General features: G+C 37.2%; 1 protein-coding gene, 1 long non-coding RNA gene and 1 other non-coding gene across 5 annotated transcripts in view; 1 reads left to right on the forward strand and 2 right to left on the reverse strand.

Moving 5' to 3' along the window:
* Positions 1-18,073, forward strand: part of hth (Meis homeobox homothorax) — a 650,834-nt gene that overhangs the window by 100,012 nt on the left and 532,749 nt on the right. The gene's annotated exons all lie outside the window — the stretch shown is intronic.
* The window catches only part of LOC110827327 (uncharacterized), a 28,506-nt gene that overhangs the window by 1,767 nt on the left and 8,666 nt on the right, over positions 1-18,073 (reverse strand). The window contains exons 2-3 of one of the 3 annotated variants that reach the window (XR_015535120.1): positions 7,642-7,801; positions 3,453-3,563 (exon numbers count right to left, since the gene is read on the reverse strand). This is a non-coding gene — a long non-coding RNA (uncharacterized LOC110827327). Of the gene's footprint in view, positions 1-3,452; positions 3,564-6,956; positions 7,317-7,641; positions 7,802-18,073 lie in introns of those variants that run through there. The other 2 variants (XR_015535121.1, XR_002542279.2) reach the window with 2 other exon arrangements.
* TRNAR-UCG (transfer RNA arginine (anticodon UCG)) lies at positions 15,100-15,172 on the reverse strand. Its single transcript has one exon. It is a non-coding gene; the product is annotated as a tRNA-Arg (tRNA).

The raw sequence follows: 18,073 nt of genomic DNA on the forward strand, positions 1-18,073 counted from the left end.
GTCGATAGAAATCAACGTTTTGCAGAACAATACTGAATACACTGACCTTACTATATCTATCTTCAGCCCCAAAGGTGGAGACAGCATAATTCTCCGAAACGTTGGCATATATCGACGAATCTAAACGGCGTCGAAACTCAGAAGAATAATATCATCATGAATCATTGTTTGTTGGTCCTTGATTGAACGCTTGTTGTATTATATTTGCATAGCTGGTCTGGTACAATATCTGTCGTTATCAAATCCAAATCATAGACTGCTTATTTAATCATAATTAGGATCACTATAATCACACGTATACAATATTTCAAAATTCTTTATCGAATATCGTACAGACTTAGACACGTGGCTTTACGACTGTGATTAATATGAGGGAATTAATCCAGTAAATACAGTAATTTTATATTCTATTTGAGATGGGGTTACTGTCTTATACTTGAGCATTTAGACATGATCCATCAAAATTCGTCACATTTTGATAGAGAGGTTAATTAGTATTAAAAATATATTAAAATTGGCCGTCAATCACAATATAAGATAATTAAAAGATTAAAATATCATTTTTCGTTCCTTATCGAGTACTCGATTTACATGTGGAACATTTACGACATGTTTCGGCTATCAATAGTGCCATCATCAGGTGTTATGTTATAAACTTTTTAACAGAATTACTGAATTTTACTGATTTTTTAATGATTTTTAGTTTCCATTTTTCTTATCATTTTCTCATCCTTCATATTGTATCTTCATCCGTTGTTGTGTCACATGTCACTAATATGATTGTATGTCGTAGTGATGCCAATGTTGTGTATATTGGACTGTGAAGTAAAGGTTTCAATACTATTAATGAAAATTGAATATAGAAAACAAAATAAATAGATGAAAGTAATCATGTAAACTTATCCGAGAAGTAATATTGTAGCAGTATTAGGAGAGATTGGAGGTATACTGTATCGGATCGTGGCTGGTTACCGACTGCGGTGCTAGTGGGTGAAAGGTGGTTTGTCAGGGTTGGGGTCAAGGTACTGGAGTGCATTAAAAATGGGGTTGTTAAGTAAAATATTATTATCATTATCCTCTAATATATATAGGTCAAACAGGTCGCACTTTCACACACAGATACAAAGAACACATAGCAGCCATAAAACACAATAAAGATAGTTCTGCATACTCTAAACACATTCTCAATACAGGACATGCTTACAACACAATTGATGAAACAATGGACATATTAAAAATAGTAAAAAAAAAGAAGACAGATACAATAGAAAAATATCACATATATCAAACTTATAAACAAAACATATGCCTTAATGATAATAATATTTTACTTAACAACCCCATTTTTAATGCACTCCAGTACCTTGACCCCAACCCTGACAAACCACCTTTCACCCACTAGCACCGCAGTCGGTAACCAGCCACGATCCGATACAGTATACCTCCAATCTCTCCTAATACTGCTACGATATTACTTCTCGGGTAAGTTTACATGATTACTTTCATCTATTTATTTTGTTTTCTATATTCAATTTTCATTAATAGTATTGAAACCTTTACTTCACAGTCCAATATACACAACATTGGCATCACTACGACATACAATCATATTAGTGACATGTGACACAACAACGGATGAAGATACAATATGAAGGATGAGAAAATGTTAAGAAAAATGGAAACTAAAAATCATTAAAAAATCAGTAAAATTCAGTAATTCTGTTAAAAAGTTTATAACATAACACCTGATGATGGCACTATTGATAGCCGAAACATGTCGTAAATGTTCCACATGTAACTCGAGTACTCGATAAGGAACGAAAAATGATATTTTAATCTTTTAATTATCTTATATTGTGATTGACGGCCAATTTTAATATATTTTAATACTATTTAAATAAATCACAATATGACGCAACTACAATATTCAATTCAATTCAATTCTTCAATTCAATTCTTTATTATTTGTGTGCTGTATCAACAGCCTGGTGGCCAATTACAGATACAGCACAGAGATAAACTCACAAATACAGTAAAACATAAAAGGTAAAACAAGCAATATATAAAATACATTGATACTGAAAGTACACAAAAAATTACTACTAACTACATTAGGATATTTGTAAAATAACATGCATCAATTAAGTAAATTATGCTATTATAGAATATGATTAAGTGTGACAATTTTCGTCTCGAATATGTCCAAATCCCTGCAGACAACATTAGCAGCTGATGCGCATCTAGCAGAAGGACTGTTTTTGAACAAGGGGCTAAAACTGAACATAGAAAAATCTCTCAGATTCCGAGCAGGGATGCGGAGACCGACAGCTTCCAGAAGGGAAGGACAGCATTTAAAACCGCGGTAAACCTGCGCAAGGAACAGTGCATCACTGCAATGCCTTCTCTTACGCAGGGTCTGGAGTTTTAAATACTCTAACGCATCAGCGTAGCTGTAATGAACTTGGGGGAGGAAACGATAGTAGCAAAGGGCTGCAAACTTCTGCTGAATACGTTCCAGTTTGTTGGCATCAGTAGTCGTAATAGAATTCCAAACGACCGAGGCGTACTCGAGCTTGGATCTAACTAAGGTTACATATAACATATACAGGCAATCGAGAGAAGAGAACGAAAAGGTTAACGTGCGAACAAGACCCAGCAACTTAATACAATGTGAAAATATGTGGTCAACATGGTTGTGAAATCGGAGCTTGGAGTCGATAAATATTCCCAGGTCTTTAATGGTATCGGTACGTGTTATGGAGGAATGAAAAAGTTTGTAATCAAAGATCAAAGTAGTGGTTTTCCTGGAGAAGGAAATTACTGTAGTTTTACTAATATTGAGTTTCATGAAGTTAGCAGTGCACCAACCTTGTACCGAGTCAATGTCAGTTTGAAGTTGATTGCAGTCGTTGGGAGATTTAATGGCACGAAAAATTTTGATATCATCAGCGAAAAGAAGGCATTTAGAATGATTAATTACTTGGCATATGTCATCAATAAACAAGTTGAAAAGTAGAGGACCCAAAACAGATCCCTGTGGAACTCCAGAGAGGACTACAAAAGGAGACGAAAGAGTTCCAGAAACGCGAACCTGGGATTGTCTGTTGGTTAAGTAACTACGAAACCAGTGTACATAACCATCAGAGAGTCCAAAAGCACTGAGCTTGTTGAGTAATAGATTGTGAGGGACAAGATCAAATGCACTGCTAAGATCAAAATAAACAGCATCAGCTTGACCCTGGGAGCCAACTTAGAGAGGTTAATGTAAGTTACAACTAGTTTTGATTTTCGGCTGAATTTCTAGAAATTTTAGACGGAGATGTAAAATCAATTTCGCACGATGCTCTCCTCTAACATTATACCCTAAAGACAAATTCTGAATAGGCTAACCCACCTGTAAAGAAGAACGTACACGTTGAATTTACACTTAGATTTAGTACTGTGAACTATACCTTGCTGTGTTTTCTGATTCCTCCAGCATCCGTTCTGAAGCACAGAGATCTTCATTGTACCTAGGCGTACACAGTGCCTCCCACCTTAACAGTTCACCCACATCTTGAAGCCTGAACAGTGATAACCACCGAGATAACAGACTGATAGAAAAAATCAATCAGAACAGTATGCAGGGAAATGCCTCGCTTCTTATGATAAACTGTTTTGTGTGTTGTTCTACAATAGTTCCGCCAAGCTGTCAGGCCATACAAATGTGCACGGATGTAAGTTTATTTCACAGTGCAGAAATAATCTTATCGGCGTGTTCTTCTCAATATTAAGTACACCAGCCTTAATACTAAACCTATGTCATAATTACACATAATTAATTAATACAATGCAAATATTATGCAAATAACACGTGTAGTCTGCACCCACCAATTGATCACACTTCTTACTGAATGAAATATGTTTTCAAGAAATAACACACTGGTTACGCACCATAATTACGTTTTCATCAACATTTTAAATCTGTGTCTTTTTTTCTACGTAACCCCATTTATATGTGCGTTTGCTCATAGGCGAACGTAAAGCTAGCACTTTATAATTAAAAATTCTCCTCATTCTTGTAGCCGTACGCTTAAATTTTACTTTAATTGTCTCTGATTATGATCCGGAGCAGACGAAATTTTTTTAAAAAAATTTAAACGATCGCACATTTATTTTATATGTACATTGCATTAAATTAAGGACACTTTCTCAACTGCAGAATCTACACAGCGCCAAATAGAATTACAATTGCAGTAGAACACCCTTTTTTACGTAGAAGAAAGCGGAAGTGAGCTATTTTGGCTTATTAGCAGTGAACGTGCACGGTTGGATTGTTAGTGAACAGGAAAACAGGAAAACTGATCGAGATTCAAACAGTGTCCTTCGTGAATAAAATGCGATAATGTTATTGCTACACTACGAGGGTCGCTCATTAAGTAATGCCCCACATTTTTTTCCTCAGAACATATTTATTCAAGATGGCTCAAATTTAGTGACAATATAAATCAATGTTTCCTTTTCACATACTATTTTTCCACATAGTCCCCATCAACTTGTACGGTTTTACGCCAGCGTGGAACAAGTGCATGCATGCCTTGCCGGTACCAGCTCTTGTCCTGTGCACGTAGCCATGTCCTCACTGCTTGAATCACGCTCTCGTCATCTTCAAATCTTGTTCCGCGGATAGCATCTTTAAGTGGCCCAAAGAGATGGAAGTCGGAGGGTGCCAGATCTGGACTGTAGGGTGGATGGGGTAGCACCGTCTAACCCAATTTGGTGATTTCTTCCCGGGTTCTCAGACTTGTGTGAGGGCGTGCATTGTCGTGCAGGAGCAAAATTTCTGCTGGATGCTTGTGAGGCCGAACTCGTCGAAAACGTTTCTTGAGGGTTTTCAGGGTCCTGATGTACGCGTCTGAATTGATGGTCGCACCTCTTGGCATCACATCCACAAGAATGACCCCATCACTGTCCCAAAAGACAGTCATCATGACTTTTCCGGCGGAGGGAATTGTCTTGAATTTCTTCTTTCTCGGTGATTGAGGATGATGCCACTCCATTGACTGCCTTTTTGTCTCTGGCTCAAAGTGGTGTATCCAGGTTTCGTCACCTGTAATGATCCGGGACAGAAAGACCTCTCCCTCAGCATCAAAACGCTCCAACAATTCAGAAGAAATCGTTTTCCTTTGAATCCTGTGGTCTGCTGTGAGACTTCGTGGAACCCATCTTGCGCACACCTTCGAATATGCGAGAGCCTGGATAATTGCAATCACACTTCCATTGCTGACTGAAAGCTGTTGGGCCAATTGTCGAGTTGTGATGCGCCGATCCTCACGAATAATGACATCCGCGCGGTTCAACATGTCTGGAGTGGTGGCTGTGGCAGGACGCCCAGAGCGCGGCAGATCACGGAGCTCGGTTTCTTCACTTCCTGAAGCTTTAACTCTCTTAGCCCAGCGACCAACGGTGCTCCTATCGACTGCACAGCTTCCATACACAGCACACAAACGTTTATGAATGTTCACCACCGTTTCTTTTTCAGCAACAAGGAATTCAATTACAGCTCGTTGCTTGTAACGAGAGTCGTTCACAGACGCCATTTTAACAGTTCACTACAGCTCCGCTATCGGTTGGAATCATTTGAAACTCCGTACACGAACGCGGGAAACATCAAATCTCAAGCATGTAAAAGTACACTTTTCTATCTTCATTATTGGCTGAGAAAAAAAATGTGGGGCATTACTTAATGAGCGACCCTCGTATATTTCTCGATAGAAGTTTTTTGCGAACGAAGTGACGGAAGGTTGTAGAAAAATGCATAATATTTATACTTCTCACCAAATATTAAAAGGGTGAACGAATCACGGAATACAATATCATGCATGGGGAGATGAAAAATATCACAAATTATTTCTTGGAAAACATGAAAGGAAGAGACTACTCGTAAGCCCGAAGTGTAGATGGGAGGATAATATTAAAATACATCTTAGAGAATTATAGACTATAGATTTCATTCAGATGGATTAGGATAGGGGTCGTTGTCAGGCCTTATGTATATGCCAGTGAACTATCGGTATCCATGGAAGGTGGTAAGTTTCTTGACTAATTGAGTTTGATGTTTGCTTTTCAAAGACTCTGTAGCATGGGATAGAATGAAGTGGAACTGAATGCAGCGACGCATGAACAAATAGGCCTACATGTGTCATTAATATTAACAGCGTAAGAAAAGAAGAAAGGAGACAATATCGTCTTAGTAATTTCAGTTTTAAAGTAAGAGAAATGATGTCACTATAAAAGTATGGTAGAGCATATCACATTGTCAGTGTTGATTCCTGATAAAAGAACGATATTTTATTTGACTGCCAAATTATAAAATCTGTCTACCTCCGAAAATTTGTAATTTAGTTAAACACGCGAATGTGACTTTCTTGTTGATGTAACAGACGATTCAGAATAACACTACAGACTACTGTACTTTTAAAGAGATGCTAATTTTCTTTATAATAAATAGCCTCTCGATTTTTTCTGCTCGGCGGCTTAAGTGTGAATTTAACACGTCATCGTTTCCATATGATATATCCATCAAATCCTGCACGCCTTTTGGCATTACAGCAATAAATAAGGTCTGGTCTTACAAAGAGTGCAGTACTTTATTCTTGTCTCTGAAGCCTGCAAAAGCATGGCGTTTGCTCCCATCCCCTCCACCGACAGACACCAACACATGTTAATTTTAACTGTCACAACATGCGGAATGTAAATATTTCATCTTCAAACAAGATAGGGGTATTTTTAACTTCGCACCAAATCAAAGCACTGGCATGTCGCTCATTCTCAGACATGCAGTCAAACTGTAAATGTTATCAATTTTAATGTTCTAAGTTTTTATTTCGTTTGTTTGTAACTGTTACTATTCCTTTCGTCTATCTTAATAACTTAACAGGCTAGATCAAGAGACAGGCCTCACGCGTCAGACGTACCCGTTTCAGTTTGGCCTGAAGACAGTATGGCCATTTTGACAGTTTTTCTGATGATTTTCTAAGTTCCTTAAGGCACTATTACCTTGCGATTGGAGGTTTTTCTCCTCTTTTGTTCAGTTCACAGTATAGTCCGTAATGATATTTTCACATAATTAGAAGTTAAATAATATCTGTAGTTGATATATTAGCTGCAATAAATAAAAATTCATGTGGAGAAATGTTTGAATTTTAAAATCGATCTTTTCTTATTCGGTATTGTCAATTGGCACACGGTTTCATCAACCAGTTTGTGGTGGTACTTTGAAGACAAACATTTTTTCACACGTAAGATTTGAGGTTTTCACAGCGGTGAGTATTAAGATTTTTGTCTTCTGGGTTGTCACGTCGTGTAGTCTGGTCGATGTTGCCCAACGTTTCAGAGGAATCGCCCTGATGACGAAGGCAGTATGACCTCTGAAACGTTGGTTAACATCGACCAGACTACACAGCGCAACAACCCAGAAGACAGATATCTTCATTTTTTTCACACATTTAACAATGAGTCTGGTTTACAGACAATACGCGGTATTTTCACGCATTTGGCTTTTGAATAGTTTTGCCCGTTTGCTCAGTGGCAAAGAGCATCATGTTATTGAAGACATTTCTCTTCTGTGTTGTTGCACAGTGTAGTGTGGGAGAAGCTTACCGACGTTTCAGAGATGCTTGGTGCCTCCACCATCAGGGTGATGAGTAATAACCCAGAAGACAGCCATCTTCATGCTCGATGCTGTAAGAACCTGAAACCTCACTCTGCGCGATATATTGTCCAGCGCCCAACAGGGCACATTCCGCTTGGTCTGTTATCACTGAGGGTTTAAACAAAGATAAAAAGTACAAATTCAATAGTGGTTTTGATTCAGTCGCAGATTATTCAACGACACTAATTCATTTGCTGAATATTAGAAGAATAAGATGAAGTTAAAAAGCCGTGATCTGGAAAGAAGCTGTCGTGGCCAATTTAAATATACTCTCCCATGACTAACTTGCGCGGATCTTAATAACCTGCAGACGTATTTCCGCCATGTTGTGGAATGTGCAGTTGCTTTTACGCCCAAGCAGCGAACACTGAAGGCATAACGCAGACGTGGAGGTAAACATCCATATATTATAAGCACTATGCTATAGGTTAGTTGTTAGCTTCGATTGTTTATTCCCGTTGAAGGAGCTTCTAGTACTGCTATAGAGGATGGTCCGAGGGCTGTTTCAGGATGTATGCTTTGTGGCGAAGCGTAATATGAAATTCACTTTCGAGATTTGAACCTAGACAGTCTACCACTTGTTAGTATTGACTTTAGTTTTTATGATCAAACGTAATTACTTCCTATGAACCATCACACTAACACTTTTATTTTTGAATTTAAATTGTTCTCCATTTACTGTTTTGCCTACACTCGAGTCGTATAGGCTATAAATTGTGTAGACACAATTTCAACGGCTCTAGTCTTGCGGTGGCCTTGATTATACAACTTCACTTGGCTATTCAGTTCTTGTAGGTGAAGGCCAGCGAAGTATAATTTGTAGGCCGCAGCCTTGCAGACTCCACCCATTCATAATTCATATTCACTCATAAATCTCATTGCCCATTTTCGTTCACAAATTTCGCAGTCAATTAGTGGATTGAAACTGCTAAGTCGAATCTGTACCAAATAACGTATTAAAAGACGGTAAGCGGGAGTAGACATTAATCGACACTTCACACACACACGCAACTGCCGATCTCGTTACTGCGTCATGCGAAGAACCATTTACGTACATTTGCTTTGCAGCCGTTTCATTCACGTAAAATTTGTTTTATTTTATAATGGACAGATATGTAATTTTTTTCTTGAGTGAGGTTCGGAGTCGGGGTGGAAACAATTTTCTGTGATAGAATTAGACACTTCTCTGAAATTACGTGAGTGGGATTACAAGCGGCTGTGCTCTGTCCTTACAGTAGTTGAATCACGAATTTATTCTGAGACCGTACCAAAACACGGGCTATTTAGTCGCTTGAATTTCATCGCAGAGACCCAGAATCACTTCTGGGACAGTCCACGTGGATGGGACATTCTGCTGAAAAAGTGTCAAAGATTCTTTCGATTTTCTTCTATCGATATCATGTCGATCTTTAGGATGAACAGTGGGCCCATTAGCGACCGAAGTTCCACAGACATCTCATACCACCGTAAGAAGAATCATAATATACCGAATCAAGTCTTGCATTGAACAGACTGAGCCTAACTTGTTTCTTCTTATTCTCTTGTATAAAATGTGTTAGGAATAAAGCTTCTATGTTGTATGCCGTGGGCGGGCTACAAAATAAAGCCATCGCTTTAAATGCTTTACCGAAACCATTTATTTTCTTCATTCCATTGCATGCATTTCTTATTTGTATCTCACATTTTGAAGTGTCCAGTCATAAATTTTCTTGTCGAACAAAGAGAGGTCATTTATGATGATACGGTCTTGGTACTGGGATGATGGGTTAAGCACATTGATGGTCTGTTTTGATACGTTTAACGGAACATAGATGGCTCTAGTCTCCACTTTCATACTTTGTCTTGCAGCTGCTACGAGGGAGGCCGGCAGCCAGACAGCTCTGGTTTGTTCGCTGTCGAAACAGACAACAGAATTGCTTGTCGTGAGCCTTGTTTTCTGTATTTATAAAACGTAAGCGTAGCAAAGCCGTGGTGCCTGCCCTTCTGTGGTAGCTTTTGAACAAAGCGGAACTAAATAAATGATTGTCATTACTTTTATCCGAAATGAATGCTCTCTATTATCCATGTTTCTTCATTTCGGCCATCTAGTTAAGCATAGGATGTCCCGTATGGAACAGTGTTTCAAATAAAGGTTACACTCGTAATTTGTAAACTATCGTACAGTTACTAAACCTAACTTCAAATTTAATTTCCTCAGTTCGCTAAACGTTTGTTTCAGAAATATAGATTCATCACTGGCATTGTCATTCTCCTGCTCGATTCTTGCAAGCTGATACACTAGGGCAAGAGTTATTTTTACATAACTAACAAAGATATGATATTTGCGACTTCTTCGTTAAAGAATTTCAGTGCATGTTAGAAGTTCGCAAAACACGTCTCTTACGTGTCTAAATTCTTCTCTATTAAAAATAATTCTTATTTCTTTTATGTCACAGTCAATTGCTTATCATTCCTGGTTAGTACTCAGGAGGTCTCGGATGAAGAACTCGACACAAAGACAAAAGACACTGATTGAGGTTTTTGTTAGCTCCCCCCAGTCCTTCCAGGCAAGTGTCACAATAATTTTTTTAATATACCACGACCGCCTCCTTCCATAACCTTTTCAATTCACTATTCAACAATTATTCTATCATTCGGCTCTAAATATTCGGACTCACTGACAGCGTCTTGTTAAATAACCTGCTGTGTCTAAAGAATTCTGACGTGTTTGTGTCTCATGTCTTGTACCTCTGTATGTCATTCTTGTCTTTCAAACACACAGCTCTTTAGGAACTTGTTAAAAATCCTTGTCTGCTGGGTGCCACAGAAGCACCGCTCGAGGTTGCAAGGAGTTTTGGCTTCACTCTCTACGCAGCTGAGTGACGTGTTTGTGCAAATGAGCGTCATTAAACGGTTCTAGAAATTCTTTTGCAAATTTGCCTCGACACTATAGACTAATTTAGTAAAGCGTTACATTATCATCTCTTCAAGCACATAATAATGAGAATGAATACACGTTCCCCAGTGAATACTCTGAAATGAGATGTTTACATTTATGCATTTGTCTCGTTCGTTTATTGCAATTAGAAATCAGGTATCGCGGCCAGAAGTACATTCTTACAGAGGCATCGTACTATTGATAGGCTATTACGCTACAGAAATCACACATGTTTCCCTTGTATTATACTTTTGTAAATAGCGCTTTTAGCCTGGTTACAAAATCGAGAATTTCTATTACCCAAAATTGCATTATTTAAATATCTTTGTATTTTATGCTATGAATATTATGCGTGTATGCTTTTTTTGAAAAATAAGCTTCTTTAAAGAAAAATTTCTAAGTTAGAGTTAAACTTCATAAAAGTAATTTACATAGCGGGCAGATACGTATCAATATTAGGGCCCTATGTACATCGTTTAGTTTAAGCCCACCAACACCAGATTTGACGAAACCCCATTTAGTAGTTTCGGCCTTAAACACACGAAATTACAGACGGACAAACGAATAAATATAGAGTGACACGACTTTCCAGTTTCTGAAGTATTGTCTTATACAGAGTGATTCAAGAGGTTAGGGCGAAACTTAAAAAGCGTATAGAGGGACTCAGAGAGAACAACTTTAGAATAGGAATCCATGTCCTCCGAAGTTATCCTGAGTCAGTCGAGGCCTTTGAAGGTAGGGAAGTCTGATAACATAACGCTGAAATAATCGTACTTTGCTATTCTCCTACTAGCTTAATTTTAAATTACACGTATCCCGTCAGATTCTACAGAGGCCCCTAGGCTGCGATTATTTTAGCGGTATGTTATCAGACTTCCCTACCTTCAAAGGCCTCGACTGACTCAGGATAACTTCGGAGGACATGGATTCCTATTCGAAAGTTGTTCTATCTGAGTCCCTCTATACGCTCCTTCAGTTTGGCCCTAACCTTTTGAATCATCCTGTATAATCGGGGTGATAGATAAATTCTAAAGTGATGTCTCATGAACACTTATTAATTTATTCTGGCTTAAAAATTCCATAAATGTATCAGTAGTGGTAATAGAAAGCCTAAACTAACTATTAATCGGTCGCCATCATTTATGTTTGAGTGCAGTTTTTCACAGAAAAAACTAGGTTCATAAATTTTGCTTTTATTCTTTGAGATTTAAACCAGTTTGGTTGTTTTGTCCTTATCCTTTGAAGCCTGAAGTTCATCTAAATAGGCCTAATTTGTAAAAATTTGGCCCTACCTCAAAGAAAACACAACATTCCCTATTACAAAGATTAACTGATTATCATACTAAACCAATAAATACAGCACAAAATGATGAGTTACTAATTATTAAAGCAGATGGGCTGTAAGGAGTTAAACTTCTGGCATTGAAAAAGTGTCGTATGAAACTGTAATTCCGTCTATATATAAGAATGTAGGACTAAGCTATATTTCAACTACTGACCTATGCAGGAAAAAGCCTGAAGTTGCAAGGTTTATTCCCTAGCAAGAGAGGTTTTGTTGGTTTCTAAGTTGGCAACAAATTAGAGGGTTTCATTATAGGTCTACTTACAGCACAGCAAAGCGAGTTTTAACTGCAAATTAGACATTTGCGTGCTGCAGTCTATACGTTTGAGTTGATTTGTTTTATGTAGAGAAATCTGAGCAATGCAGTTGATATTCAGTCACAGTTTTGTTTCTTATTGCAGGATTACATAAGAATTTTGTTTAATCCATAAATTTGATGAAATAAGATATTCCCAAAACTACAGAAATAAGTCATGAACAATTTCAGTTCGCGAAATTGTTACATAGGCCTATTTATGGTTAATAGGCCTACTTCATTTTCTGTACAGAATTTCTTCCATATATCTATTAAAATATTAATATCAAACCCAGCAACATTTTAAATAATTACGTGTTGGAATACTTTAAGGTAATACAAATGTAATAGTTTTATGGAATTTAGTCTCAAAATGTTAATTATTTCAGTATTCAGAAAGAAAAGTTTAATATAAGCCGTGATTTTTAGGTCAGTAGTTGTGTACTTTGCTACTGCAGAGTGCTAACATGAACTGTTGTCATTACATTGTCACGTAATCGGACCACGAATATGGAAATCATGCGCACTGGTTCAATATTTCCTGTTATGAAATAAAAACCGATAATCAATTTGTTTTAAGGGCAACAAAATGACAAGCATTTTCAGTGTTGACATCGTTCGTTTGTGTTTAAAAGTGACTCAAATTTCAAAGACGTGCTTCAAAATGTTTTATCGAAATATAATATTTAGTGGAATAATAAAGTATTTAACCCGGAAACAGAATGTAAAAAAAAGTACTATTTAATACATGCAATGGAACCCAGTTTGCTTGAATATTCATGCATTTTTTAAAGATTGACACACATTATATCTGTGCTTAATGCAATCATCGGAGAAGGAATTTTCCATTAGAACATGCGAAACGATCCTGGCTGTCGACAGAACTATAATCGATGGATGTAAGTATCGAAACGTGTTAAGAATTATTTTGTTCCGCCACGAGCAATTTTTACAGGACTTGTTTTGAGGGTCATTAAACATGATTTAGAGAGCTATGTTTATAACACAGGTTAATGCGTAAAATGTCATGAACAATCAAAGACTACCGAATTAACTGTGATTTGGTGTGGTGCTACATTCCAGGTAGATTTAATTTTTTTTAAAAAATTCTAATCAAAGTGTTCTCAGTTAAAAGTGAATTTCCTGATAACAATTGATGCTAGTAGAAATTACATAGCATGTGTTGCGTGTTGTATAAACACCGCTGCCAAATGCTGCATTTGTTTCTTTCTCAGCATGCTCTTTGCTAATGTTGGTTAACATCAGTTAGAATTTTATGAATGTTTGGAATACTGTTCTCTGCTAACTTATCGCTCGAAATAGTATAATGTGACGTTAATGTGCGTATAATATACAGCTTGGGTCGTGAATCTCCGTTTTTTTACGTGTATATTGGTATTCATCTCTAACAAATTTTATTCGCCGCCAGTCCAAGAGTAAATTTACGTGGCTGCAGCAGCCGTCGGGTCCATGAGCTACTGAAGAGAAGTTATCAGTACTGGCGTTCTGTAGGCATTTAGTTGGATGTGCAGACAGATAGACAACAGTTTTTACACAAGATGGCTATCATCTGGGTTGTTGCGCCGTGTAGTCTAGTAGAAGTTCACAATGTCTCAGAGGCCCTTACTGCCTCCATCATCAGGGCGATTAGCCATCTTCAAATTCACAGCCATGAAAACCTCAAATTCTATACAATTTTTACACATCCGTTGTTCTCAGATTAAAGTCATCGTTAAATTTTCGTTAAAGTTAGTAATATCGTAAATATTCTAGAATGGCAGAATTTTAATATGAGAAACAGAAACAAATAATCTATTTTGTTTTGATAAATATTAAGCGATATAAGAAAATTATAAGTTAATTTCGGATACCTTCATTGATTTATATCCATTCCGTTGCAATCATTTAACAAGACTTGGAAATAAAATCGGCTTATAAAAAAGCTCGCGTATGCGTTAAAATTTTACAAGATCGGAATCTGTTCGATTGCAGTTCTTAAATTTCTAAAGTTTTAAAGATTTGTGACAAAGGGTTTGTGTAGACACGACAATATATTACTCAAAACTACCCATTACTTGCTTATATAATAGAAAAACGACGTTTTGAACATAACTCTTTCTTTATTTCTTCCTTCCTTCCTTCCTTCCTTCCTTCCTTCCTTCCTTCCTTCCTTCCTTCCTTCCTACTAACAGAGTCCTATATCAAGTTACAAAGTTGCCTTCTCTTTAAAAGTAAGCAAGTAATCAAACAGCTTTCTTTATGAACAGAAAAACTAATTGATAAATGTATTTTTATGCGTTCTGCTTTAGTTTAATATTTTCATGACATTTAGCTTGTCGGAGCACAAATACATAAAATGGGTAACTGTAATACTTCTCCCGTCCCTGTTCGACCCACGGGTTCATATTAATCGGCCCGCTAAGGTGTTGTGTATTCACGTAACGCTTTGACTAACAACGAGTCAGTTCACGAATTCGAACACGTTAGACAGGCATTCTCCTTATTCCAATATGTTACACACATACGTCCTCAGCCGTCTCCAACGACAACTAACAGACAAACAAACCGTTAATAGCGGAACTACATATTTGCGGTCAATTGCTATTCAGGTTCCAAGATCGGTGTTTGAAGTTCTCACTGTAGAGAATATGTCTGTGTCGGTGGTTTAGGTAAACACCAACAAACTGCCTCCATCTTGAGGGCTGTAGCCGACATCAGCAAATTTTAAGATGGTTTTAATTCTCTCGCAGGTCCTATGTGACTAAAACCGACACTATGCTATATCCATTCTCATCTCCTGTCCCTAAACTTTACTTGAGTTGGCTTTACAAAGAATAAAAAAATAAGCATCTCGACCGTGACAGGACTCGAACCTGCAATCTTCGGATCCGAAGTCCGACGCCTTATCCATTAGGCCACACGGTCGACAAGAAAATGTTGGATCTGAGAGGTATTTGAGAAACCAGCAGACGCTTTTAGAAGGATTTACAAAATCGCCATTAGTAGGCCTGATAACAAATGTATTGTTAACACATGTTTTAGACATTCATCAACAAACTATTTCGTGCGTTCATTAATATTTTCGTTGTGTTCATTTCAGTGTTTACTAAGTTCATGGAGTAGTTAGTCTCCTTAAGAGGCCATCGACCAGTTGGTCAAGAAATTCCCGGCTTCTTATTGAAAGCGAATGTCCATTACCTTGTTCACAAAAGCCCGCCTATTGTTTATACCCGGAGCCAAATGAATCTAATCCTGGTTTCTGCGATTGCATCGTAATTGCTCAAGATTCACTTTGTTATTGCCATCTCATCTGTGCCTGGACCTCCTAATTGGTGTCTTCCCTTCAAGTTTTGTGTGCATTTTTCGTCTGTTCTTTGGAAGTAAATATTTTCGGTACCAGTGAATATTTATAATTGTTCATTAGCAACGTGACGTAATTCAGAAACACTGACACGTCGTCGTAGGCCTATTGCTATAGTCGTTTGAGAACAGATTCCGTGTCCATTATTCACTTTTATCAGCAAATATCGAATTCAGTTAAGCAACATAACTTTGTTTTACTAATAGCTTAACAGCGGTATCGACAGTAGACGCAAGACGTGACAATGCAGGCGGACGGCTGGCGTCAATCAAATGCAACCCGGATCGTAAGACGAAATGTCACATCGCGCTAGACCGCCACTCAGGATTTAAACGGATAAACTGAATGGTAAACACGTGTAATATCACACTGTATTTTAAAAAATGTTCCGAAGCATGCTTTAGCATTAATATATCTCCTACTCTGTGTCAAGAACACAGACTATGCATCGAAGCTGCGAGCAATAAGTTCAGAATTTAGAGACGAACACTTGTTTTGTTTTGTCTCAATCGGCAAATTTCCAGGACATTCAGAACACATTATCGACTAATAATAGCTATTCATTTGACTTCGTACGTAATGGACTTAAAATTATTATAAATACAAGTTTTACGTTAAGTATATTTCTTGTCAACACCACATGGCGTATCCTCAGATTAAGGATTTATATGACCTCCACAAATGTAGGGTAAATGCGAACGTGTTGAACACGCAGTTGTAGAGACCCGACAAAGAGTGTTCCTCCAGTTTTGGGGTTGGGATAGTATGCAGTTCCTCAGTATAAATTGTTATAAAATTTTATACAGGTCCTCGATTTGGCAAATTTTAGGGTTCCGTAAAAAATAAAAATTTTCTTGACTAGCATCTCTATACACGTAGTTAGTCGTGTCACGTATTTATCTTAGAACGACAACTTTTTGGCTTAGTCTCAAAAATGTTTTGTAACATGTATTGATTCCAGAATAAACACCATACTTCTGCTCTCTGAAGTTAATAATCTAACAATATTAGAGCCGCGTGCTGAAATGTAGCATGCCTGATCGAATAAAATGAAATTCGAAGTTCTGGCTGCGGTGAAGAAGTCAATTTTGGTCTTCTGGGCTCAGGACCCAAGCCTGAAAACGGGTGAGGTATGTTCGTTCGGAACGATGTTTCATATTCTACCTACAAATCCACACGGCGTTGCATCCTGGAAGAATAATATCGATTATTTGAGTAACTTAATTTACAATACACCGTACATCAAAAACAAGAAATTCTTTAAAGTTGTTCAGAATTGCTAATAAGAATCACCTGGATTTTGTAAATTAACAATAAACTCTATATTTGTACTAGAAAATCGTGTAAAGTTTAATAAGTGACCAATGTTCAGGATTAAAGGAGAATATGAAAACCTTGAACTCAGTAGCCAGAAATGTTCATATCTTTGTGTCATTATGGGCCTATAGTACACATCTTGTACTATAGCTGCTGGTCTGAAGCAAAATATTTATTCAGGTCGATTTCAAATTTACACACGACGTAATTTTAATGTTAATACTCCGAAGTATGTAAGGAAATTGAACAGGCTAAGTATGCTGTAAAATTTGTCGGCGGTGTAGATCTGTAAATGTAAGATCAAACCTAAATAATACTTTACAACTGACCGTGTTAGACCCATTAGAATTGCTCACGAATACAAATGGTCTGAAAGTTTCTGACGACAGTGCGTAAGAATTTGTATTTATTTTACTGCGTCTGTCGATTAAATTTCAGATATAAATAAAAATAAATGCAACGTTTCTGAAGCTGAATCTTCTATCGTCTTTCTTTCTAACTAAAGAAGAAATATACAGTAGTGTAATTTAGAAATCGCACCGTAATTCCATCAAAATTAAATAAAAAATGTGTCAACATTTCTTATATTAAGTAAATTGTTTCCGGTATAATTATTATTACTACGAATATTCAGATAATATTTTCATGGATCGTAAACGAACAATAGTCATTTTATACTATCCGCAAAGAAAAAAATTGTGTTTCACTCAATCTTCAATGTATTTAAATCGGAAAATCACTGCGTAGAACGCTGAAATTTGTATGCACACTCCCATTCCAATTAACACAGTGAAGAATGTTAGTTCTTCTAATCTGATTTCCTACATGCGTATGCGAATACGGTAATAATATGGCACAAATATGGTAGCGGTCCCTGACACATTCGACAGTTTTTTCATCCCTGTACTAGAATACTACCTACAAAAAATGTAGTTATTCCAATTCCCTAACCCAAACGCTATCCTTTCTCATCGAGTATTCCTTTTGTCATAAATACACCATTCTTCAACACAATTAAATATGTTATTTTAATTACACGTTTAGCGACAAGTGGCGGACAGCGTAGAAAAGAGCTGCCCACTTGTAGACCATCAGAAGTTTGCTAGGTTCTCCGCTTATCCCGAGTGTAGGCCTAATAAGCATGTACC

Source organism: Zootermopsis nevadensis, unplaced genomic scaffold (genome assembly GCF_977971745.1).
Source record: "Zootermopsis nevadensis isolate Lab colony 2312 unplaced genomic scaffold, Znev_1.0 Znev_ptg000013l, whole genome shotgun sequence".
Classification (NCBI taxonomy): Eukaryota; Metazoa; Arthropoda; class Insecta; order Blattodea; family Termopsidae; genus Zootermopsis; species Zootermopsis nevadensis.